General features: G+C 39.9%; 1 long non-coding RNA gene and 1 pseudogene across 1 annotated transcript in view; one reads left to right on the plus strand and one right to left on the minus strand.

Annotated features, from left to right (window-relative positions):
* Nucleotides 1-1,428: 1,428 nt before the first annotated feature.
* LOC147320980 (uncharacterized) lies at nucleotides 1,429-5,200 on the minus strand (annotated as a pseudogene).
* A 3,890-nt stretch (nucleotides 5,201-9,090) lies between these two features.
* LOC147320981 (uncharacterized) overlaps nucleotides 9,091-27,816 on the plus strand; it is a 76,513-nt gene continuing 57,787 nt past the window's right edge. Inside the window, exon 1 of the long non-coding RNA XR_015131163.1 lies at nucleotides 9,091-10,020. This is a non-coding gene — a long non-coding RNA (uncharacterized LOC147320981). The remainder of the gene's footprint in view (nucleotides 10,021-27,816) is intronic.

The following is a 27,816-nucleotide window of genomic DNA, read 5'->3' on the forward strand; positions in this document are numbered from 1 at the left end:
TGACCAAATACTTATTTTCCACCCTGATTTACGAATAAATTCTTTACAAATCCTACCATGTGGATTCATGGATTTTTTTTTTTCACATTCTGTCTCTCACAGTTGAAGTGTACCTCTGGTGCAAATTACTGACCTCTGTCATCATTTTAAGTGGGGGAACTTGCACAATCGGTGGCTGACTAAATACTTTTTTGCCCCACTGTAGATGCACAGAGGGCAATGAAAGAGAGGAAAACAGGTGGGGAACAAAGAACAGGCGAGTCTAATTAAGCGAATCCTTTCAAAGAAAGTAAAACAAAACACAGATGACAGGGAACTCCAAAATAAAACAGGAAGTAACGTAGCTGGAAAACATCTCACAGAGAAAGTGACATCAGTGCTAAATTAATGACCTGACTTTAAATCATTCGTTAACCTTTAAAGCAATTTGAACAACTTTCTGTGCTTGTTAGCATAAAATGTAAAATATAAATACATCTAAGAATCCAAATTTAATGAACTGTTGATATTAACCGATTAAATGAAAACAGGAAAAATGCAACGAAGGAATAAATCTGTCATCGTTATTCAACTAATTCATTTGCGCCGGTCTTATTACAGATGAAAGTGAGAGTCATTAGGCCTCAAACTGCTGTCCTTCACTATCACAGTAATTTTTCCTTTTTCCTCCTCACAGACAGGTGTGAAACTGACAGGACGCAGCTGAAATGAAATAATGAATCACGCTGACAACACATTAGGTTAACATAAGCATAGCAACGAGTGTCACACCAAACCAGCGTCCTTCTAGCGTCTCGGATAAAGACTCTGACTGAACATAATGACAGTGAAAGCCAGCGAGTGAGCAAGAGAGAAAGAAATCTTCACTTTTTCAGTCACGTCAGCTCATTTTCACCAAACTTTGGAACCCCCCCAAAAGCAAACAAAAAAAAGCCCAGAAGCTTCCATGAGGAAGAACACAGAGTGCTTTGATAATATTATTGTGACACCAGATGTTAGTCAGTATAATCCATGTTTGTTTTGTACCGTAGGCTGTTTGATATTAAAAAATGTCAGTAAACATTCTCCCATTTGGGGGACTGTAAAGAATGACTCTTAGTATCAGTTGTGGCAAGATTCAGCTTTGATACTCACATTGCATTGTCTCTGTAGCTTTGCAGTCATCCAGGTCATGGTAGTCTTAACAGCTTGAAAAAGGAAGTCACCTGGACGTCTTTAAGTTTGCAAAGACATTTCACCTCTCATCCAAGAGGCTTCTTTCGTTATAAAAACAAAGGGTGGAGATTCTCAGGTATTGAGCCCAATGTTTGGGTTTTTCTCTTTGGAAGTTGTTGTTGACTGAGACAAGGTTTGAGTGGGGGTCCAAGCACCTGGAAAAGGATCTCAAGGCCTCTATGTAGGTGGATGGCGGCATCATAAGTCAGCTCTTCAGTGTTGTGCCCTGTGTTTGTGGAGTGGCTGTTTGATTTCTCCAATGCAGAGGTCCGAGCACTCCTCGCTCATCTTCAAAGAATACAATGTGTTGCTTTGCTTGCGTTTGGGAGTTTTGTCCTTGGGATGAACCAGTTTTTGTCTGTGGGTGTGACTGGGTCTGAAGTGCACGGGAATGTCGTGCTTGAAGAAAAGTCTCCTGAGTTTCCCTGACAAACCTGCTACATACAGGATGACATTGTTGTTCTGTTTATCATTCTGTTTCTCCCTAGTTGGTGTCTGACCTTCTTTCCTGATTTGATGAAGGCCCCACTGGGATAACCACATATTTTAAGAGCAGTCTTTACATTCCTTTTCCTTCCTTCTGCCTTACAGGGAATGTTTTCTGTCCGGTGTTGGAGGGTCCAAGTTTGTGTTTCAGAGGGTGGTGGGAGTCATAGAGTAGGTACTGGTCTGTGTGTGTGGGCTTCCAGGAACCTCACATTCTTCTCAGTGAGCGCTGCACAGTCCACAGTGGTAACCTGTAGTCCTTGGTATCCTCCCTGATGAACTTTATGTTTGGAGCCACTGAGTTCATATGATCAGTGAAGGCTTCTACTTATTGGGTTTTGATTTTGACCTCGGAGTAATCCATATATCTGTACCACTAGGTGACTAGGTGCTAGGGGTGGGGGAAAAAATCGATACTGTGTAGTATCGTGATATTTTGTTTGCTAATAATGTATACAGGGACAGCAGAAATCGATATTTTGTTACAAAAAAAGTTTTTGTGCTCAGAGCATGTTGATCCTTTTTCTGAGCAAGAATCCTGACATTCCTTCACTGTCCAAATGTGTTTAACTTTTTTTTGGCAGCAATAAACATGACAGTTTACTTATTTTAATTTAAGACATGTTTTATTTTAATTAAGTTTAAAACTTTTTTATTTAATGTAAAATTATATTTTGTTTTAATTTACTTTCAAATTCTTCAGTTGCTGAATGGGCTGCATAGTTTTCATAAATTGCATAGTTCAGAATAGCTATAATTGTACCAGATGGTTGCATTCAGTTAAGTTGGACTAGACTGTAGTCGACAGACGGATTGGGGCTGCAGCTGCAGTAATGCAGACGCTGCACCGGTCCGTCGTGGTGAAGAGGGAGCTGAGTGTAAAAGCGAAGCTCTCAATTTACCGGTCGATCTACGTCCCTACCCTCACCTATGGCCACGAGCTGTGGGTAGTGACCGAAAGAACGAGATCGCGGATACAAGTGGCAGAAATGAGCTTCCTCCGAAGGGTGGCTGGCCTCTCCCTTAGAGATAGGGTGAGAAGTTCGGCCATCCGGGAGGGGCTCAGAGTAGAGCAGCTGCTGCTCCACATCGAAAGGAGCCAGCTGAGGTGGTTCGGGCATCTGACAAGGATGCCCCTTGGGCGCCTCCTGGGTGAGGTGTTCCAGGCATGTCCCACCAGGAGGAGGCCCCGGGGCAGACCCAGGACACGCTGGAGAGATTATATCTCTCGGCTGGCCTGGGAATGCCTTGGTATTCCCCCGGATAAGCTGGAGGAGGTGGCTGGGGAGAGGGAGGTCTGGGCCTCTTTGCTTAGGCTGCTGCCCCTGCGACCCGGCCTCGGATAAAGCGGATGAAGATGGATGGATGGATAGACTGTAATACAAACCGTTCAGTTTGTCAACAATAAAACTGACTGAAATGAGAGAAAGACTGAGTGCGAGACTTTGATATTAGATAAAATGAATATTGATAAAGTTTACCTTTATGTACAGAATCTGAATATCGCAAAATATTTTAAAAAATTGCAATAATATCCTATCGTGCGTTAAGTATTGTGATAATATCGTATCGTGGGATGTATGGTGATTCCCACCTCTACTAGGTGCTATCTCTTTGAAGGAGCCCAGAGCTCTACGTTCCAGTTCCTCCATGTAAAAGTAAGGTATAATGGGTCACATTGGGTAGCCCATAATTCATTTGTACTTTTGTCTGTAGAAAACCGTTCTGCATTTGAAATATGTGGTGTTGAAGTAGAAGTATAGCAGGGTGCAAGTATGTTCAGTGGTAAAACTCGCTGTAGTCATTTTCTGAGAGCCTCCACTGCTTCGATTATAGGTACCGGTACACAGGTGAAAAGTTACGCTGTCCTTTGATGTCATCTAAGTTTGCAGATCTTGTTGGTTCACTTGGTTTTTGATGTGATGCAATGTGTTCCCACAAGTGGGTCTAAGATAGTGGTGAGGTGTTTGACAATGTTGTAAGTGGCTGAGGTTATGCTGCTAACAATGGGTCTTAGTGGGACTTCATAAGTGTATATTTACAGGGTGTAGTTTCCCCAGGGTGAAAGTAGTTTAGTGTTTCTGCCATGCTATGATGATGTATAGTGGCCACGTAAATACCGCGGTTCTGCTTGCTTTCCAGTGTTGTGCTGTACTTATTTGCATGCAGGGACTGACAGGTCAGTCTGATGATAATATTTAAGCTGCCTTTTGGCGTAACCATGCACTTTAAAAAAAATAGTTCATCATTATAACCAAAAGCAGTCTATTTCCTCCCCTGCAGTCTCTCTGTCTCATTTAGCTCTCTTTTCAGATATGGCTCCATCCTTTCATTAAAGCATGTGGCCAGTTTAACGTAAGCTTTAATAATACATGGAGGTAAAACCTGTGATATGCTGCTTGCTCTAAAAGCTCCCAAGCTTTCATTTCAGATTAGAACTTCTTTCACAATTTCTGTTTCTTTCAAGTTTGGAAAGTCATTTGTTGAAAATTTAAAGGGGTATGGGAGATGCTGGCATCTGCAATTACAAAAAAGATCCCAACATTAGGACTTTGTTACACGGCGATCTTAGATTCATTTATTTGATACCAGCCTCTAAACTACTTCTTTGTCTCTTTCCCCCCTCTTTCCCTTTAAGGCTGAATAAATGTATGATATAAGTGTGACTTCGGATTGATGGATCCTGAAAGTGCCCGAAGGTAACTATTTCAACTTACAAGTCTTTCTGTGTTCTGCACCCAGCTTTCCTATCATTTGGAAGAAGACACCATCTCACATACACAAGCGCATACATGCATAATGACGCTGGGAGACTTCAACCTTGTTTTGTTTTGGGTTTTTTTTCCATTGGTTTTCACCACCACTCTGCTTTTGCTGGACCTCCTAGAGATACACAATGACTGCAGTGTGGGTGGGTGTGTGTATCTAACCTAATTTGCCTCAAACGCACTCCCCTCACTGGGAAAGAATTATGTTTTCAGCTGAACCAGGCCTGTGTTGTTAAGATGCAGAGCTCCCCTCTGCTATCCCTTAGTATTGTGAGGAGGGTATAATATGTTGTACCTCATTAGCAGGCAGACTGTGAGATGGTCAGTATGCTGCTTATACCTTAACCACCTGTGTTTATTTTAAGGTAAGATGTGCTTTATTTATCTCCATGCTGCAAAATTTCTTAACGCTCTTTATGTCCGTGTAAGCATCTGTTTGTAAAACCTCTTCATACAGAATCTCAGTTAGTTATCAGGCTGTATTAGTTAGTATGCAGTAGCAGTGGATCCTGATTACAGTGGTGATTGATGTAGCCCTGTACATGATCTTAGAGCTGTCTGCCACAATGGATCAGCCGTTGCTTACATGCTATTTCCTCATCTACCACATCCTCTTTCTCCTCTTCTTCCACGTCTTTTCTTCTTCCTCCCACTCCTTGTTTGTTGACTCTTTTCTGTCTGATTCCATAATCTTTGCTCGGAGGAAATGCAAAAACCTTAATGTGATTCATGAGGCAGTGCTTGAGCTCTTGAGTGCTTCTGTGATGGCTCAGGTGGTAGCAGTGAAAACAGTTATGACCTTGCTGAGTGATTAAAAGCCTCTCTTTTACTTCTGAATTCAGTCTATCAAGAAAAATTAATTTACTTGAACTGATTAAAAAAAACCTTATCAAGCAGAAAACTTTGCTTCTCCCTGTCAAATAAATCTGAGGTTTAGACTGTGGCTTTGATAAAAGCCATTTGGAAGATAACTTTGGGAAGCTGGAGCTTTACATGTTTGTATATTTGACTTTTGAATGTGTAATGTAAGTAATGCCTTTATTATTATTATTATTATTATTATTATTATTATTATTATTATTATTATTATTACTCCAGTTCTCCTTTTGGACATTCAAAGCTCTTCTTTGGATGTTAGGTGCCTTTTGTTCTGTTCTCTGTTAACAATGCTTCCAGATGGTATTACACGTTGGATCAAAACCAAACTGTGCTTTTTTGCATTCACAAAAGCAGCCCCAAATCATTACAGACCCTCCACCATGTTTTACAGATGACAGATGACTGTAGACACTGTTGTATCTCCCTCCTGACCTCCTCTGTACATATTGAAGAATCAGACAGTTCAAATTTGGATTCATCTCTCCATGATACCTGTTGCCATTGATTTTCAGTCCTGTTCCTGTTCATTCTTTTCTCCTTGTTTCCCTTCCTTAAGATTTGCTTTTTGACAGCTGTCCTTCCACTGAGATCATTTCTGATGAGGCTTCAGTTAACAGATAGCTCTCAGTCGTTCCCCCTCTTTCTTAAGGATATGACTTTCAGATACTGTTCACCTGCTGTAGATAGTTTATTTTAAGGGTTGACATGTCTTCTTGAATGTTTTAAGGATAAACCGCACACCATGCCAAGACATGCCAAGTTTGAAGCTGATAGTTCTTCGGGAATCACTTCTTAGGTACAAAAATCCTATTTTATGCCTGTCAAAGTGTGTTTTATTTTCTAAGAATCATGTTTTATAGATTCAGCTAAAGAAATGGGTTTAGTTTCTGTGTTAGGCTGCTAGTAACAAAGTGCCTAAAAATAGAACTGGTTTAAAACCAGTTCCTTGATAAGTTGTCTTTTATGTGTGAAGACAAGATTAGTTCATCCGTTGAGTTAAGTGTCTGTTTTATGTGTGAATGAGTCACAGGTCAGTTTTAAGTAAATTAAACAAAAAAAATCAAAATTCCAGGTACAAGGACCAGACTGAAAATTGATGAAAAGACCTTCAGAAAGCCTGAAAAACTGCTGCTCAAGCCCACTTTAAAACAAGTGTGCCTCGTTGTAAGTGTGATTTAAAGAAATGGCTCAAGAGTTTTCTACAGCATTATAGACAAGACATAAAACCAAACACTGAATACTACAGACTAACATATAATTCCACATTTCTAAAGAAAGGTGGTACACAGAGGTATTTATTAACACCGATCTCATCCCAAAGTTAAAAAAAGGAAAAAGATGGTCAAAAAAGAGACAAACCACATTCTCAAAATATTACAGCATTTTATGGTAGAAGAAGTAAACTCTCTAAACTTGCTTGATGCAGTCCAGCTCGCTGTCAGCTACTTGAAACATTTGACACTGTATATAAAAGGCAAAGGAGACCCTGAACTGTTGAGCAAATGAAATGATATATCAAAGAATAAGAAACATTTCACTTTTAGAAAGATTTGAAGGTTATGCAACACAGTGGTAAACGGGCCCTGCTTCAAGTTTTACAAACATGTTGCCAGCATTCAATTCAAAATGTGAAAACATTTAAAAAACAAAACAAGAAATCTCTATTTTGCTATTATCGTGGGATTGGGATCGAATGAATTACTAGCATTAACCAACACATGCATTCTGTTTCACTTCTAATTTTGTTTCTTTTAATAAATGGGTTGTAGTAATGTTTGTGAATTGACCATGATTACTGTCAATAACATCCATCAATTCAATACCACAGTGATTCACTCATTAAGAACTTTTAATAGTTCTACGGCATAAGAAAGAAGAATCTAGTGGACATCTTGTGACCTGTGCCATTCATTGTGATGCCAAAACACACTGTCACATTCTTTATTTACCTGGTAGCGGTGCTATTGCCATGAAAGTACCTGTATCTACATGTTAAATTTACTGTGAGAGAGGCTTGAAAACTAATCATCTCAGTTCACTCTTACACAGATGCAGTCCTGATGCTAAAGAGCTGTTCAGCATGGTACCAGCACAGACTGTGATCAGGACCTGCCATGAATACATGATGGTAGGGCAAAAACGCGGGGGATTGGGTGATCTATCAAAGACTTGATGCTCTTCCAAAAAGGAGTCAGTAACGGCACCTCTGATAGGTGTTTCTTCTTTCACCCTTCCTAAGTGTGCGCATGTTTTTATGTGAGACCTTAAAAGGGCAAGTGGAGGTGACTGATTACCTCGGCTTGCTCTGTTTAATCGAATGCAGACTATGTGCCTGTGGCTAGGACAGTTCTGTGCTGGCACACACAGCCCATCAGTGGCTTGTGTATAGCATTCAGCTATTTGGAGTAATTGCAGTGAAAAAATTTTTTTCCCTTCTTTCAGAGATCCAAAAGCCGTTGATCCGCCTAAGGGTGCAAACAATCTTCTGCAATCTGACTTCTGATTGGTAATCTAGCTCCTTCTCCTGGTGTCCCCCCGACCCACCCAACCTAACACCCCCCTTTTGCAATTCTTTCAGGATCCTCATTTCTCTTTCGTGCCAGTGGCTGTCCTTATATTCTTCTCCCTCTGTCTTCTAAGAGTGTGAAGGAAATATTTTTGGAACAGGTGTAAGATCATTTACACCTCTGCAGTGGAGAGGAAGAAGCAGCAAAGGCAGCATACACAAGGTTATTAGAAAGAAGCCGAGTTTTTGCTAGTTGGCAAAAATATGTGAGTGGTTGAGGTATAATTTTTAGCTCTGTTAGGAGCTAAGGAGTTATTAAAAGGAACGAGTGTTCTGATACAAAAGCTTTGACTAAACCACATTCCTGGCTTGTCAGCAAAATAAATTATAAAAATAATAAATGCATCAGCACTGAAATATTAATCACAGGATATTCATTAGGTTTTCCAGACAGAAGACATTTGGGTCGTGCTAGGTGTAAATAATAAAATGAATGGCCGTGAATGCTGGGGCACTGTCACAATGTCGAGCCTCACTGGAACATTTGAAGAGAACAGAGCCCTTCATTAATGATACTAGTACTGCGATTACTCCGTGACAAGTCAAAACCATCTTTTCTTGGCCTGCGAAAGATCAGCTTAACAAATTAATTCTCAACAGGTGGCTCACACACACATTGCAGCCTTCTCACTAGGCCGATTATTTTTAGATTTTAGTTTGATGTTTGTGCTTTTTTTTTTTTTTTTAATTTTACAAGAAAAGGGGATCCTGCCTAGTGCTAGTGAGATGGAAGCTAATGAACTGCCCAGTGCTCTGATCCTGGATTCAATAGCTACTCATGTGGCAATTTTGCAAAATTCATTGTTAATATCAGGGACGGCTGGTATGAATGGGCGGACGAGCTAAGCTCTCCCTATCCTTTTTAATAAAAAATAAATATATATATATATTTGTATATATATCTAAAATCATCTTAGAACAGATTGCTTAAACGCTGGTGTAACAAAGTGCAGCAAAACACCAAGTCGTCCAAAGAAAAAAAAAAAGACAAACACAGGATTTAGCTACATGAGCTAAATTTTTACAGCCCATGCTCCGCAGCATCATCTACCATTCATCTTCATAGAGCAGTGAGTGACAGGTGTCAGTCAGGTCACGCCCCTTTGATTTGGTGACCGTTTGGGCTAGTTCAGCCCAGAGGCGGGAACTTTGGCGAAGGAGTCTTCTGTGAGAGTCTCGAAGGCGAAATCAATATGGCGGCACCGGTGAGCATTAGCAAGAACGAAGTGGATTATTTATGTAGTCGTCCATTTCCTTCTGTCTTTGGAGGAAAAAGTGTAAGTGAAGAGAATGAGACCACATCATCCAAACGATGTTCAAATAACACAAAGGGACAAAACGACAGAATTATAAATTTTGTGTTACGTGGTTTCAACGAAAGGACTGGCTAATTGCATGTTTAGTAGGAATTCACATTACTGTTTCCCTGGCCTGCTTTTTGGAGGACACACAACTTGGACTCAAAAAGGAATTGTGGATTTGAAGCATTTATCTGACTAAGTCACACTGGAAATTGTGTAAAGCTATCAGTGTTTGCTAAAGTTAACATTGCCTGTATGAAGGACACCGCATTGCTATACAGAGACACAACGAGCTAGTAAAAAAACAAACAAAAACGGAAAACAGGCATTCACTATCACGGACTGTATTAAATTTTGTGGGGCACATGTGCTAGCTTTACGGGGATCAGACGAATCTCCGACTTCCATTCAGCAAAGTGTGTTTCTGGACGTCCGCTTTGCTGGGGATGCACAATTACTTTTCTTATCTTGTTTTCATGCTTGTTGATATTTTATACAACATTCTTCAAAAACGAACCACGGATCCTTTCAGAACCAGACAGAAGAAGTTTTCCTACTCCATCGGTGAACTGAAGAGGTGACCTTCATAACCAGAGGCATATGCAGCTGAAGCTGCAGCAAGGCCGCGCAGGATGCGGCGGGCTGACAACGTCAGTAGCAGCACAGTGCTATGAAATATTGATGGAGCAGTCAAAGGCACGCTTTGAGAAAGCACAGCACTTGGTGTCATTTGACTTCAATGACAGGGTGATTAACATGTTTGCATCCCAGAAAACTCAACGATGTGATCTTCTCTTCAAATAAGGTAAGCTCACCACCCTCTCCCCTTAAAATAGGTAACATGCTTCTTTCCCGTTACCTGTTACTCTTCTTTAAAGATCAATATTTTTGTCTGTGGATACCAACTCCTTTTATTGGTGAAGTGTCGTTTGAGTCGGTATGTTGTATAGTAGTGATATTGCAATTGTAGTCTATTGGCAGATTTTACATTTTTAAGTACATCCGTGGCTGCATCAACAGAACTTGAATAGATTTTTCTGGCATTCTGATCATTCAGCTGTCATTCTTCCTTCTTGCATATTTTGTTTTTGTAAAAACAAAAAAAGGCATGTGTTAATGTGTATAAAAACAACTAGTCAAAAGGCGTGTGAGAGTGTGTGTGACTGGCATTCTGAGTATTCCTCTATATGGTTTTGTTAGTGTTGCTTTGACAAGGTCTTGTGGCTGTAATGTGGTATCAAGGATGTGATGCTGCTGCTAGTAGTGTGAACTCTATAATGCATTTGTTAGCCCACCCACCCAATATCACTACTAGCCGCCACTGGTTAATATATTAAATGTATTTTCAGGCCTTAAAGAAGTGGTTTGCTAATTAAAATGCAAACACACTTTAGATTTAATGTCATTTTAATCCTTAGGGATTTTTGCATGCAGATGTTTTTGTATTGGGACACAAACAGTCTGCAGTATATGTCTCAATTCTGTGAGATAACACAAACAGTTTAGGGAACATTTTACAGAATAAGATTATTGTAATGCGCCTGCATGTACATGCATGGGTATTTCTTTTGCTGGTTATGAAAACTCCTGTGCGACAGTTGGACTGCTCAATTACCAGAATCCTGTGGGAGGCTGGCTCTGTCTGTACTGCAACAGCAACTGTGTAGTGAAACTCATGCGCACTCTAAAGTACTAAATGACTGGAGTGGACTAGGCTTTAAATTTGAATACATCCACCTTTTTAGGGTCTCAGCTAACAATGGGTGAAATGCATTGTCCACCCAGGACAGGTTGGCAAAAATATGTTTATTCTCTGTTCACCTCCCTGTTTATCTCAGGCTGAGGAAAGTTGTTGTTTAGCAGTGCCCTGCTTAAATTCTTCACTTGGGTCTGTACAGTACAAGCATACTTAGGAACTGACTTTTCTCAAGGGTACTTCAGCATTAATTGCTGTATAGCTTACAAATATTCCCTGACCCTGTTTAGGATCCACCTTCTTTTATCTGACCTTCAGCTCTCTGATCTGAGTGACCTCTTCACTCCCTATTTGGGTCAAGTCTCCTTCACTTGCTCTTGTTATTGTAATATTTTTCATCAAAGTGTTTTTCCTTGCTTGTAAATCTGACATTTGTGAACTGTGGGATCAAAGATAGATCCTCCTACACTTCTACTGTTTGAATTTCCAGGCAGTAACTGACCTTAACCCTCAGGAGTATTAAGGCTGAGCTGTTAAGGGTTTAGCTTTACTTGGAATCACCTACATCAGATTAATAACCCCAGCTGTACTACCTAAAGGATTATATTCTCTGTTGCTCAGCCAATTTATCCATACACCCTGGTAAAATTGCATTTGTTAAACCTTCTGTTTCCCCCCCTTTTTTTTTAGTGAATGCTTATCTTCTATAGAAATATATCTGTTTCGTAAAAGATATAAAAAATAACAGCAACTTTTTTCCACTTTGCCACCTCTCTTGTCTTCTGGTCTTATGTGACATTTCCAACCAATCAATATTTTGTTTGTGTGTGACATTTGTAAGAAGTTCATAATTTTTTATGGCTGTAGATTTAATGGTTTTGATCAGAGTGTACCAGAGAAGGTTGAACCAGTGATCCAGACTGTAGAAATCTCCAGATGACATGTGCTCATTACACACCTCGTATAGATGCGTTTCTGCTCCCTTAAAAAAAAAAATCTTTGCAGCCTTTTAAAATGGAGCCATGAAGCAAATACTAGAATGCTCATGGGGCCGTGGAAAGGGAAATTAAACCATGACCTTGAATTGGAAAGGTTGAGGCATTGTCAGGCTTGTAGTGTATTCCACAGAGCTGACAGTCTTGTTATAAATGAATCACAAAGGTAGTTACCAGTACACAAGGTCTGAGATTAGCATGTTTTGTATCAGGAGAGGTCTTTATTAGAAACCTAGATTGAATGTTAGAGTGGAACGGAGGTTAGAAGAGGGTACAGTCTGATGAAGTTGTAACATTTCTCTTATTTTAGTCATTTTTGTCACTGTTTTTTTTTTTTGTTTTTTTTTTTTTTTTTTTTTAATAAAACATTGTGCTATAAAAAAGAAAGGCACTTGCTATAAACGTAGTGAATCTATCCATGTAACAATATTTACTTGTATATCAGTCAGTTTCAGCTCTGGTTACAAACATACATACATCACTGATTTATCCACTTCTAAAATATTCTAGAAAACAAGAAATTAAACAATTAAAGAAAAATATGATGTAGGAAACAGAAATGATCTGAAACAAGTATGCACAGGGTGAAGAAAACATTTGTAACGTAGCACACAGATGTAACAAAAACAGCTTGATTTTCCACATATATGCATACATTTGGTGGTGCAGTACATGCATGAGACAGGGGTGAGGGGTACAGTTAGAGTGACAGGTGGCTTCAAAGTGGTGGTGGGACTCCATCTTTTAGTTTGCAATGGCGATGAATGAGTTGACAAATGAGGCAACCAGATATCACGGCAAAGCGTGTAATAGACACGTTGGTCCACCGTGTCCATTTCACGCTTTGCCTCTCCAAATTGTGAAATCTACACACAGGCAGAAGTTGAGGTAAGTTGCAATAACAGCAGAGGGAGATTTTTTTTATTTCAAGCGAACACTAAAATGTAGGGGTGCAACGATACACAAAATTCACGGTTCGGTTCGGTTCGATACTTTGGTGTCACAGTTCGATATTTTTTCGATACAAAAAAAATGTTCATGACTTTTTAATTTGTCATTTATTAAAATTATAAATATATATTTTAACTCAAAAGTACAGTTTTTAAATTTAACCCTAACCCTTGTGCGTGTTTTTATTTTGACAGCGAATGCGCACCTGCGGACCATTTATGTGCAGCCCTGGTTATTTAGCTCGTCATATTGCAGCCACAGAAATTCTTTTGTCCATGAAACCATAAAGCTGCACTTTCTTTTTGCCTTATAGTCTGATTTGTCATAACTTCTCCGTTTTGTGGTAAGCTTTTCTTTGGCTGTCACTTCTTCACCCTGACCTGTCTTATTTGGCTCAGCAGAACTAAAATATATATCTGTCTGTGAAGGTTCTCAGTCATCCAGGTCATCGTAGTCAAATATATATCCTGCTGCTTTTACACACTCACTCACATAAGCTCAGCGATTCTCTGCGCGATCAACCTCTCACATGTTTAAGCTGCGGGAGATTTCACTTGTCATGTTTGCATAGTAAGCTAACGATTAATAAGACGATGTCAGAGGAATTGGTGCACAAATTATCATCACTCACAGATCAGTGCTGTCGCTCTCTATACACAGTTCACACGATTGCAAAGTGAAAGCAAAAAAACAAGCGCAAATTCAAACGCGATTTCAATATGTCACATATTGACAGTGGCTCACCGATGCCAATGACATAATTACCCAGCTACATTTCTGAAAGAATGCAAAAGCATTGACATATATTTTTCCTTCCTACAATAGCCTGACGGGCAGGGCAGAGATAGATTTTGGTAGCCCGACTGAAAAAAATCGCTAGCCCCAGGACGTCGGGCTAGCTATATTGCGAGCCCTGTATCTGATTGAGGAATCACTCATCTTTGGAAAAGAGTTTATTACAGAGAAATGTCTCTTTCCAAAATAAAAGCTATACTATCCGCTTCTTCTGGGCTATATTCTCAGCAGCATATTAAACATATAAGGAGAATCATGTGCTAACAGCTGTCTAAATGACTCGGCTAAAGTTAGTAGCATGCTTGCTTGTTTTTTTTCTGCTTCCACTTGTCTTTGCACTAGGATGATGTCGGCGTAAATGTGCAGTCATATTTGTTGTGTTCCCACTAGTGCTTTCAGGTTAATCTCGTTGAAATGACCTTAAAGCCACAACACGGCAAATCTCCGTTAACGAGCTACCGCCGATCGCCCCGTGCATGGGGCTAGATGGCCAACACGGTAACGAGCTAACTGCGCTAACACACTAGGTCCCACCCATGTACAGTGGGGCAAAAAAGTATTTAGTCAGCCACCGATTGTGCAAGTTCCCCCACCTAAAATGATGACAGAGGTCAGTAATTTGTACCAGAGGTACACTTCAACTGTGAGAGACAGAATGTGAAAAAAAAATCCATGAATCCACATGGTAGGATTTGTAAAGAATTTATTCGTAAATCAGGGTGGAAAATAAGTATTTGGTCAATAACAAAAATACAACTCAATACTTTGTAACATAACCTTTGTTGGCAATAACAGAGGTCAAACGTTTACTATAGGTCTTTACCAGGTTTGCACACACAGTAGCTGGTATTTTGGCCCATTCCTCCATGCAGATCTTCTCGAGAGCAGTGATGTTTTGGGGCTGTCGCCGAGCAACACGGACTTTCAACTCCCGCCACAGATTTTCTATGGGGTTGAGGTCTGGAGACTGGCTAGGCCACTCCAGGACTTTCAAATGCTTCTTACGGAGCCACTCCTTTGTTGCCCGGGCGGTGTGTTTTGGATCATTGTCATGTTGGAAGACCCAGCCTCGTTTCATCTTCAAAGTTCTCACTGATGGAAGGAGGTTTTGGCTCAAAATCTCACGATACATGGCCCCATTCATTCTGTCCTTAACACGGATCAGTCGTCCTGTCCCCTTGGCAGAAAAACAGCCCCATAGCATGATGTTTCCACCCCCATGCTTCACAGTAGGTATGGTGTTCTTGGGATGCAACTCAGTATTCTTCTTCCTCCAAACACGACGAGTTGAGTTTATACCAAAAAGTTCTACTTTGGTTTCATCTGACCACATGACATTCTCCCAATCCTCTGCTGTATCATCCATGTGCTCTCTGGCAAACTTCAGACGGGCCTGGACATGCACTGGCTTCAGCAGCGGAACACGTCTGGCACTGCGGGATTTGATTCCCTGCCGTTGTAGTGTGTTACTGATGGTGACCTTTGTTACTTTGGTCCCAGCTCTCTGCAGGTCATTCACCAGGTCCCCCCGTGTGGTTCTGGGATCTTTGCTCACCGTTCTCATGATCATTTTGACCCCACGGGATGAGATTTTGCTTGGAGCCCCAGATCGAGGGAGATTATCAGTGGTCTTGTATGTCTTCCATTTTCTGATGATTGCTCCCACAGTTGATTTTTTCACACCAAGCTGCTTGCCTATTGTAGATTCACTCTTCCCAGTCTGGTGCAGGTCTACAATACTTTTCCTGGTGTCCTTCGAGAGCTCTTTGGTCTTGGCCATGGCGGGGTTTGGAGTCTGACTGTTTGAGGCTGTGGACAGGTGTCTTTTATACAGATGATGGGTTCAAACAGGTGCCATTCATACAGGTAACGAGTGGGGGACAGAAAAGCGTCTTACAGAAGACGTTACAGGTCTGTGAGAGCCAGAGATTTTCCTTGTTTGAGGTGACCAAATACTTATTTTCCACCCTAATTTACGAATAAATTCTTTACAAATCCTACCATGTGGATTCATGGATTTTTTTTTCACATTCTGTCTCTCACAGTTGAAGTGTACCTCTGGTGCAAATTACTGACCTCTGTCATTATTTTAAGTGGGGGAACTTGCACAATCGGTGGCTGACTAAATACTTTTTTGCCCCACTGTAATTGAGCATTGCATGGCACATCCAAAATACTGTTTTACTTTAGTCCATGACTCGCTTACCTTCAGGGTCATACGTCACATGAAAACCAAAATAATTCCAAACGCCAGATCTGAATGAGGGTGGGGGAGGTCCATGTTGCAAGGAGAGCTTAACTTCTGTCTCGCTAGCTTGCCCTGCGCTCTTCCTTCTGATGATGCTGTCTGTGTTGAGCGCTCAGTGAATCTGCATTCGACTACTCCGCCTAGGCTGCACTGTCGAGCCTAGGCGGAGTAGTCGAACGCAGATTCACTGAGTGCTCCACACAGACAGCATCGTCAGAAGGAAAGTTGATAAAATAAATTACAAATTTTGTATTGTTCGATACATATGCGTACCGAACCGAAAGCACTGTATCGAACGGTTCAATATCGATACGAATATCGTTGCACCCCTACTAAAATGATCACAGGAAAGTGTTTAAACAGACATTATTAACACATTTACAAGTATATACACATTAGCAACCTAGCTTAATTGTTTACGGTGATTAAAGACCCTGGATTGTACTTCGTCTTTTGCTCACTACTGACTTCATGGCTTTAAATATATTATTTCCCCCCTGCTGGTAAAGCAATTTTTCCATGCATTAATGCAACTTTTCCACGCGTGTCCCTTTCATGTTTTGAGCATGGCATAAATGCAGGGAGTACAAGTACTCAGGTCTACCATCCAAAGCAATGGACAGAAGGATAGCAGCAAAAAATAAAAGCAAGTGAGCAGACTGGACATGATTAGAAATGAGTACATCAGAGGGAAAACTCAGCTTGAGCTGTTTGGCAAACAAGAGTCAAGGCTGAGAAGCTTTGGAGCAGTCCTGGATACACTGGGCAAAGGATGTCAGAAGGAGAAAAAGAGTAAGACCTCATAGGAGGTTCATGGATGTAGTGGGTAATGACATATAGAGGTTTGGTGTGACAGAAGAGGATACAGGGATAGGGTGAGGCAGATATTCAGCATTAATTTCTGCTCTATATAAATAGAAGGAAGGCTATGCAAATATTGATCCAAACTGTGCTCAAGGTCTGGGGTCTGGTTTGTTTTTCTTAGTGGATTGTACTTCTTATTAATTTGTACCATACAGCCAACCAATAACAGGAAAACATATCTTTCTACAGTTCACACATTACAGTAACCTGTCAATTGTGATGGCTGATGAGCATTTTTTTCTGCAGTAATAAACTTGAAGCTGAAGTTTTGCATTAAATAGTTAATCTGCAGCAGTGATTTTAAAGTTAAGGAACATAAAAGCAGAGACGGAGCACAGTTTTAAAAGTTGCCATGAGCTGTTTTTATATTGAAAAACTCAGTTAATTTATCTGGGGACAGGAGTACTAAATCCTTATTGTTGTGTTGTTTCAAAGTATGTATTTGCTTCTTATTTTATTAAATACATACAGGAATACAGGAAAGAGGCTAAGCCATCCATCTGCTTGTCTGCCACATACTGTAGTTCTGTATGTCCTGGCATACAGAGTTGCTCGATGTTTGTTTCAGTATGCTTATGTTCAGTTGCTTGGCTTATGTTTTATTTACCTTCATGTAAAGTTAGGGAAGCTTTAACCACAGTTAAAGCAGATTAATGTAATAGTGACTGTCTAAATTAATCCTAACTACAGGAAGTCCTCCATAAATAGCAATAGCACACACAGCAAAAGCTTCATCTACATACAGCCTACAATGTACACAAGCAGCTGATACCATTGCTGGCATTTCTATCTGTGCAGACTGTGTGGATAAGATATGGAGTTTCTAGGAAGCTACAAGTCATGTGATGGCATAAGGTATTAGAAAAGGTTATGATGTGCCTACAGCGTAGACGTAAGACAGAAGCATAAATGTACTCTTATTGGAAAAAAAGCATGTTATTAATTAAGTCAGATAAAACAAGATGAAGAGAAACTAGTAGGTGGGTTGCAAAGTGGCTTGCAGGTGCACATCAATTTTGCTAGTAGGATGCTTAGAAGGGTATCAGCTAAGCCATCAGATGATGTCGGCTGACAATGAGATCACCTAACCTGTTAATTATGTTTAATTTCAAATTAGATTTTTACAAACATTTGCAGTACAATATGTTTTTAGTTGCTTTGGTTGACTCATTTAATTGTAAGACTGACATCTGACATGTGACAACTCACCTGTCTCATTTGTTGGATAACAACACACGTGCCATTGTTATTTTCATTTTAATTATGATAGCTTTGTTCTTTCACACAACAAGAAGTGTAAATGTGAACATGAGATGACCGTTTATCAAAATTTGAATTACGTCTTTGATGCCCAACAGCTCAGAAGCGGTTGAACGCACTGTAGAGGTATCCCATGGGAAGAGTTTTTTTTTTGGGCGACAATTCATTTCTGAAGCCATCCCAAGTTTTAATAAAAATAAATGCGCTACCTGTCGCCTTAGCTAATACAATATTCAGCTCTCAGTAGCAAAAAAAAAGAGAGAATCTTAGATGTGTCAGAGTGTAGGAGCTATTTTCCCAGGCTTTATTACTGAAGTTATTCAAAATGCTTTGAATAATTCAAATGAATGTCTTTCTAGACATATTAGAGTAAGTAGTTCACAAATATCTGCCGGCATAATTTGATTGCCAGTTTATTTTCCAGAACCAAGAGAACACACAGCAGGGTTTCATCTTTCCCAGACTTCCCCTAATCAAATTTTAACTGGCAGGTTATGAATTGTGCCAGACAGAATAGACCGCCAGTAAAACTCACTCAGAGGAGGAGGTACTTTGAAACTCAAACACAAGATGCTACAGGAGTGTGTGTTTTTCAAGTACCCACTATTCATAAAAAAAAAAAGCTTGCATTATGATGCTCCCCACCTTTATATATATATATATATATATTTTTTTTTTTTTTTGACTGACTCTGATTTGGTGCTACAACGATTAATAGCTGTATTCTATTCAGGTGGTGAGGTCAGGCTGTGTTGCATCACTGTAGATCTGCCAATTAGGAGAAAATGGGTGAGTTGTTTTTTTTAAATTGAAAAAATAAAACTAAATCTAATAGAGAGGAGGAAAGCTCATCCTTAAAACCATTCGAAAAGAGACGACGAGGATATATTTTTAAGCATGACGCTTAAATAGAAATTGGCAGTAGTTTTATTGCCCCTTCCATGCGGTTGATTTAATTAATTAAAGAGGGCTTGCTCTCTCCTTTGTCAATTTTTTTTCCCTTTAGGAAACCAAAGTTGTAACTTCTGAGAAAAATTCTTCGCACAATTATGCACATGTAGTACCACACCATCACCACTGTAGCGCAGTTCACAATCCCCTGCAACAGCTCCACACTCTGCACCACCTGCATTATTGAAATACGCCTGTCACTACCAAAGTGGGTCCGGCGAGATCAAACGACGGAAACAGCGGGAGGCCTCGTCTAGTTTGCAGTGGGCCAGTGCAGATGACTTTTTGGCAGCATTTGAGAAAAAGTTCTTCTTCTTCCGTTTAAAGGAACAGATATTGCTAAACAGAGGATGGGAACTGTTGCATTGTGGCACAATTGCTTACTTTACCACAAATGCTACATAGCATACAACTGTTGTATACAGCTGTGTGCACAAAAAATGTGTGCTTATGTATGCATTAAAAAAAAAATAGCAGAGGAGCACAGTTACGCTGATCATCACCAGCAGAAATGGAAGAAAGACACTTGGGAGAGGAGTTAAAAATCCACACACGTAATTCGTAGACACAAAGTTTTAAGTACACACGGATGTTTGTTTCCGTCTTCTATATAACGAGGAAGCAGAATGTGAGAGACCCGGTCTCTTTCCCACCACCTCGTGGTGCCAAGACTGTCACTTTGTTTTCGGCTTGGCAGGTGAGCACAGCTGTTCGACTGGCAAACTGCTGTCATCACACAGAGAATGGGAGGTGAGAGCGAGAGATGGGGAGTTCAGGAAGACAAGACAGCAGGAAAATGAGGGTCTAACTGTAAGAAAGAGAGAGTAATGGGGGGGGGAGAGGTTAACTAGGAGAGGCTTGAAAAACATAACAAAGAAGATAGACATGGTGGAAAAAGATTAATAACAGTAATAATGTAACTTTTTTTGAAAGATCTATTTTTTCCCAAGGAAAAGTATATTTACATGTTCTGTTACATCAGAGGTTTGTGTGAGAATTTAGCTCACTAACAATGAGAATAAAGGACAGCTTGTGTGAAAAAGTGATGGAGAATGACAGAGGTCTTCAACCTTATTGTGATTCTGTGTTTTTCTTTAATCCTTTGTCATCTTTCTTGGGTATGCACAAAAACTAACTTGCAGTTGTCTGACAGATGCATGCATTTGTGGTTTTCTTCGCTGCTATTTATCTCTGCAGCATTTTTGTTCAACGACAGTAGAGCATAGGAAACACCCGAGACCACTACTGTCATAGTCATCCTTCATCTCAGCAGGCCACAGAGCTGTTAGTGTGTGTTACAGAGGAAGATGGAGGTCAGCTTTACAGAGGTGAAATGTGAAAGCTTCTTCAGTAACGTCAACTTGAATATAAGTATACGCCTGGCTAATAAAATAAGTGGTCATTCTAATCAAAAGCCAAAATGACAGGTGAAAACCCCAGAGAGGCAGCTTGTTACAAACTGGAATTATGTTTGATTGCAGGAGAAATGGAAACCTAAAATAAAGTGGTAAAGGTACAAGATGGAAGCAACTTAATTGTGGGAAATTTAGGTATGAGGAAAATTCAAAAGCACTCTTGGGGTTGCCTATTCCACATCCCTATGGAAACCTATCTGCCCATCTACCACACACCAAGACAAATCAGATTGTATTTTAAGTGCAATTAAAGGAGCAGTCTGATTTTTTTTTTTTTTTGTCTGTCTGCGGCGTGACCTATCCCCTCACTACAAATGATTATCCTCACATGACTTACATTTGTTTACTTGATATTTTGAGCCCTGTGTCTCTTTGAAGAGCAAAAAAGGGGGAACCTATTTGCAGACATATATAAATTTGTATATTGTTGATACTTGAAAAACATTTTGTGATCTGCAAGAATGCATTTTTCTTAGTTCAAGTCTTCAGTCCTCCTGAAATATGTTTAATTCAAATTTGGCAAATAGATTGTTTTCCGAGCAGAAGGGGACATTGTTCTTTGATCTGACTTGTGTCCAGTTTATCAATTTTATGTTCAACACTTTATCCTTAGTTTTTCCTGAGGCACATCTTGTGGAATGATATTTTGTAAAGATGAAATTTTGGCCTTTTTGTATTATCTTAGTTTAGTGTATAATTCTGTCATATGTACACTGCAGTATATACTAACAACAAACAAAGCCATTAGTCCATCCATTAGTTTAGATTATTGTGCTTCTTGCTTATTTGCCTGTAGTTGCATATTGTGGTTAGGATTCAGTGGTGTGTAAGCCAAATGTTTTTCTTCCAAGACCTGCTGAGTGATCCCCAAACACTCCTACTCCACAGAGTTCCATTCTTCCTCAGTTTTCCTTCCTAATTGTCCCTCCTGGAATACTTTCAGAGGGAGGCAGCGGGGGGAGAATCCCTGGTGTTTACCCAAATTTAACTGGTTCCTTTTCATTATACAAGAGCAGTGGCTTGATATCTAGGGCTTCCCAAATTAATGAACTCTCTCACTCTGTCTCATAGTTAGACCAGCTACCCCATCGATAAATATCATCTTAGCTGCTTGTCTGTGAAATTGTTCTTTTAGTCACCGCCAAAGGCTTGTCGCCATACATGAGGGGTTTACTGATGATTGTAAATTGCTGGGAGGCCTCAGAAACCATCAGCCGGTTGAGTGATAGTTTTTCTTCCAGCATCCCTTCTGAATAAAACTATATATTCATATTCACATGTATAACTGGAACTTTTATGGGCAATTTTGTTGATATAAGCTACCCCCATATATCTGTTTCATAACTCACTACATTTTTTATTTCAGATATTCCAGATTCCAATATTTTCCACATCAGTTTCAAGGCTTAACTGACGTAACCTGTAGTTGAAACTCTCTGCCAGGTCTGGCTATTGACTGAGAAAATGGGCTCAGGAGTTGGGGATGTTTTTCTCCATTAACTGTGCATCAATAGCACTTCCAATGCATGCCAGAGCTAATAAGTGACCAGCTGGTGCTTAGAAACCAGGCACCTGAAGCCTTGTCAGGAAACATGCAGTCAGAGTCTAGCCCCGCTACAAAACAAATTTCTAGTGACAGCATGAGATACACTTAAAACAGAGAGGACCATGGCACTTCACGTCTGTCTTCTCTATTAATTAGCAGTAGGTGCGCCAATGGCACAAGTGTACACTGTTGACAAAGAGTGCAGGCACCTGCAACTGATTAGTTTTTCATTGAGATAAGGAGAAGTGTCAAACTGTGGCCATTCTTTTCTTGCACAATGGAAAATCCATATAGTCAGAGTAGAAGGCAAAACTGCCCTTTATTACTATGAACCCCCCCAAAACTATATTTCCAGTTTTATTTGGTTTAATTTTTTTTATGCAATTATGCTTGTTACATTGTATACATAATTTAATGTGGATAATAAGTGCAGCTGTTCGGTAATGAGCATGTGGCAACAAGTCTGTCATGGACGTGCATGTTCCTTTCCAATAGAGCTGATGGAAATGCCAGAAAAGCTTATAAAAAATATTCTGCAGTAGAAAACTGCTCTTCACAATTAACTGTTTAACAAGTGTCCTGCTGCCCAACTCTAATGGCTTTATTTTTCACCTAGGGTTCGGTATTTGTATCTAATTAACACTGCAATTTCTCTCCATTAAAAATGTGTGCTCAGCTATCTGCGCTTGTTTTCTCTGCAATGTGTACAAATCATAACAGGACTGGCTGAACATGACTTTGGAGCAGTAAGGCCACAGTGATCTTTAGCTTCCTGTGCAGTGCCAGCGTAGCATCGCACAGCAGCAAAACTCGAGCTGGCTCAGCTGCAGTGGAAGAAAATGTGATCTGTCAAGATTCTGCATTACCCAGAGAAATAAACACATACATAAACACAACATTCTGGCCATATTGTGCATAATAGTAATGATGAAAATTAAAGTGGTATTGTGAATTCCTGTGGTAATATTTAAACCAGTCTTTTTCTTTTTCCCTTTAGTCAAAATCCATATTAAGGAAAATTTGTCAGACCACATTTCCTCTTGCAGAAATAACCTTTCAGGCTATACAGATGTAAAAATAAATAAAAAAATAAGAATATCTATCAATCTATAAATCAATAAATAAATACTGGATATTAAGTGGACGTGAGAGTGCACAACTTACAGCAGGTAAGACCATTTTCATTCTGCTGTTTACCCTTGCAGAGTTTCTACATCTATTCTCCCCTCCAGATAAGTCAGACTGTCCTTGAGGCTTCCACAGAGGCACAACAGAAGATGGCAAAGCAAAGATGACCAGATGATGCTTTTGGAAGGCTCCGCTGGGCCTAATGCTTTAAGGTTTCCAAAGCACTAAGACCTTTATAAAGAAGAAGGTAATGCGCACAAGAATCAATCACAATCCATACTAAAACCTGATAGCAGGTTTCAAAATGATCCACGAGAAAACTTGGTTATCCTTTTGCTGTGAGCCATTTTGTGCTTTGAGAAAACTCTCTGGGAAAAATGATCACGAATGGTTAATGTTAATGGTGCAACATGTTACGAAAGTTCAAATGTAAAAGTGGAGAGCAACATGAAATCCAGTGAATCATGTGCTAGGATCCCTAATCTTACTGACCCCACTTTTCTGACCTCAAATGTGATCCTAGAGAGTGGTACAGGAAATGTTTTGCCTTTGCCTGGAACAACCAGCTTTGAAATCCCACGCCAATGAAAGTCTCCTCTTATCTTTCCTCATGAATTTTAATACAGACACAAAGATTACATTTCTGTAGATGCAGCAAAGCCAGAGGAAAGAAATTGCCAAGATTCAGATTGTATGCATTCGAAAGAACACTTATTGTTTTCTATGAATATATCAGCAAACCCAGGGATGGATAAAGCAAAATGAAATCGTTCTTCTAAAAATGGATAAGTGAAAATGGTGAATCTTAATACATCTCTTTCCTAGATTCAAAATACATAATAAATCTACTTTCCAACTTTTATCTTAGATTTAGAGATAATAAATTGTTGATACTGTGATCACAATGTTCAAGTTCTCTCTTAGAGTACAAATTTGTATGACTACTACTTCCTGTAGAACGATTATCTCAGTGTTAAGGTTCCCCTTTTATGCTGATTTAATAGCGGATGATTTTATTAAGTTTGAATACTCTGGTCTTTCTAAACCCTTCCTCCTGTAATGCCCAGTCTGCTGCGATTGGTCAGCAGGCCTGGCAGAATGCACCATCAGTCACTACTGTCTGTGAACCACAAAAAGCTGCAAAACCTCTGAGTTCACCTATTAGTGGTGTGCAATCATGCAAATTTTGGAATCAATCTGATACCAAGGAAACGCGGGGAGATGAATCATCATCAATCTGCAAATTCTCCAAAAGTTTTAAGGACCACTAAGTCACAGATTTTTTATTTTTTTAATTTGAACTTTCTACAACAATTAGTTAACACAACTAAACACACCTTTCAGCTTTACATGTGTTTTTAAACTGTTTTCAGAGAGCTGGAAGGTTAATGTGGCTCTAATTTATGATTTTTTTTTTTTTTTACACAGTTCAGTGGGCTACATTCTGAACTCAGAGGATAGAAACAATGTGTTGATCAGATTGTGCTAATATCGATCTCATACCAGTACCAGTGTTGGTGTCAATACTATCGATATTTGGATTGATCCACCCACCTCTGTCCCCTATACTTGGTTTGAGCCAGAACAAAGAGAGATTCTAGTAGTTGTGGTGTTGTGTTGTTTCTATTTCCAAAATGACTTGCATTAAGTCAAGTCTAGCCAAGCATGAAGGCCAGATTACACAGAAACTACTGAGAGGAATTTCATGAAACATGGTTGAGAGGTAGAGAATGGGAAAAATGGAAAACCTTAAAATCTTTCACACCAGTTGGGATCATTTTAGTAAGAATTGCACAACTAGGAAATGCTACGGTGGCCCTGAGAGGCCAAACAGGCTGCAGCTTAAGAAAACACCAGCTATAAGAAAATTGCTGCAAAAGCACATATAAAAGAAGTGGAGGATCTATCGGTTTTGTGAGGAAAGAAAAGATGAGAGGTAAGTGTGTTAGCCTAACTATTAGCCTAAAAATCCGTCATCACTATTATATGAATCATGAGATTAAAACACTCTTACCTAGCATGTTTTGGTTCCTGCAACTGGTCCGTCGGGTTATTCTCTCTATACGGGGAAGGCTAACAAAGCAGCCAGCTCGGTGTTGGCTGGAGTATAGATTAATGCATTTTAACAATGCATTTAAAAACTCTGCATAATGTTCTACTTCTCGTTGTGCACAATGTGGTCACCTTGCAATGTACAATATCAACAACTGCAGGTTTTCCCATATCTTCACACTGCATCAAACACCTTTCTTTGTTGCACTGCTGATCGGAGGATGCCTGTTTGTCTTGTGTAATATCCCCAGAAGATCAGATGCTCTCAATTTTTTCCTTTTAGCATCAGTGGCACAGGGTCACCTTGTCCTTGAAGTTGAAAACAAGTTTCACTTAGCCACCAAGCAGCAGCTGTGTGTCAGGAGAGGCTTTGCTCTACATTTGGAAACCAGCTCAGGGACCAGCGAGAGCATCTTTACCAACACAACCATATGACAAGGGAAATGGCTGCCAGCCCCCCCCCCCCCCCCACACACACACACACACAAACACACACAACAATTGTTTTGTACAAACATGGAAAGACATAAAACCACCTTCTGGCCTGCTCATCTGTTCCCAGTTGGCTTTTTCCCCAGTTCATATATAACTGAAAAAAAAATGAAGCTTTTTTGTGACTGTTAATACTTGTGGCAATTTCTTCACTTTCTGACGCTCAATTACTGACCCCTGAGAGAAATGGATGGAAGATTGCAAAAAAAAGAAAGAAAAGAAAGGCAGCGACCTCCTTCTCTCAGTGGAGGTTCAACTCATTTGATAGTTTCACTCCCTTTGGAGCAACGCTGGTCTCTGGAAAGGCCCATATGCCTCAATGGGTGTGAGATGATACGATTTCCCATCAGAGAGAGAGAGACTGCGTTTGTGTGTGTGTGTGTGTCTGTGTTTGGGTTTCATGCCACCTCTGCAGCTATGAGCACCCTTTAGATTACTTTCACCTCATCAGCCCACATTCACTTGGCTAAGACCTTTGGGACATTTTCTCATGAGGATAGATGTTTTCGCAACACACACACACACACACACACACACACACACACACACACACACACACACACACACACACACACACACACACACACGTCTTGAAGTGTTTGTTTTGTCTGCATGTGGCATCAGAAGGAGAGAGGAAGAAAGGGGAGAAGGGTAAATGAGGGTGAAGAGGAAAGAAAGCAATGTCAAAAGAAACCGAATACACATTAACACAGAGAGTCAAGCACGGATATCAAGACTTATATTCTTTTGCAGTTGTGAGTTTATAATGAAATACATAGTAGTGGTACAACACAAAAGTCCCAGTTTGGTATGGATCTCAGATTTGGAATCATGGTTCAGTATTTTTAGACTCCTGCTCTTATTCGGGCTGTGTTTTGGGGCTTTAGAAAATCTGGCATGAATTAAGCAGAGTGACATCACCTGGAAAGGGCAGAGCTTGATTCACATGTAAAGCTGGGGCTCAGCATTGATTCATTTTAGCACCTGTGTGTGTTTTGTAGGCGGGGCTCAGAACACAGAGGGGAGAGCTCTTTTGCTTCAGGCTCTCGTATCTGTGACAGATGATTTTCTACCAGCTTGTGACAATAAAATCATGTTACAGATGGCTTCACAATCTTTTGTAGGAGAAACTGGAAAGACAAAATGTTCTTCATGCTGACTGACACTTGGGGTTACTCCTGTAACCTAAAACAGTGATGTCTTAAACAGCTTTACTTTTACAAAGTACTTTCAAAGTGTCCTTCTTTGAAGTTGTCCATAGATCACATGTTTATCACAAAACAAACAAAACAGCTTTTTCAAACTGTTGCTTATCACAAAAATATAGCTTTTCAGAAGCTGTTTTTATTTTGATCTCTAAATGACAGTTTTTGCTTCTCATTTTCCACTTTCAGCTGAAACTATTAGTTGGGCAGATAATTAATCTGCCACTTTTGGTGTTTTGTCTTGTCATTTTACAAAAGTAATCTGAACTGTATTAGCTGTTTCACCATCCCTGCTGTGTAAAATTATAACATGAACTTTAAGACACAGAATGAACGTCTATTTCAAAATATTTAGTAAGCTGAAGGGTGTGGACTAGACACAATGTCAGAATCCTTAGCATACAACATAATACTTTATGCACAATGCTAGCACAACTTGTTAAATTGTATTCACACTCAGCTGCAGCTTTGTAAGACACACGTTTATCCGCTCGTTATTAAAATGATCCACAATCCATCCAGATAATCCACCAATTAAATGGCCAACTCAGTTTATTTATTCATGTAGACATGTAATCAAGATGAGCTGCTAATGTTCAAAACAAGCATCAGAGTGGGGAGGAAAGGTTGTTGCTACCAACAGGTAGGTCGGAGTATTTCAGAAACTGATGATCTACTGGGATTTTCCTGCACAACCATCTCCAGGGTTTACAGGGAATGGTCTGAAAATACAACTAAGGTATTAGAAGAGTTTCTCTGAATATACACATTCAACCACATTGAACATCAAAGCAGATGAGCTACAGAACACATTAGGTGCCACTCGTGTCAGCTAAGGACAGGAGACTGAGGCTATGGTTTGCACAGGAAAAATGTCAACTGCTCTGATGAATCTCAAGTTCTTCTGTGACATTTGGATATTAGGGTTAGGATATGGTGTAAACAACATGAAAGCATGGATCCATCCTACCTTGTATCAACAGTTCATGGTTTGTGGTGGTGG

The sequence above is a fragment of the Aulonocara sp. 'chitande type north' Nkhata Bay genome, linkage group LG10, assembly GCF_057382095.1.
Source record: "Aulonocara sp. 'chitande type north' Nkhata Bay isolate Kocher_YH1m ecotype deep benthic linkage group LG10, A_spYH_male_GT1.1, whole genome shotgun sequence".
Classification (NCBI taxonomy): domain Eukaryota; kingdom Metazoa; phylum Chordata; class Actinopteri; order Cichliformes; family Cichlidae; genus Aulonocara; species Aulonocara sp. 'chitande type north' Nkhata Bay.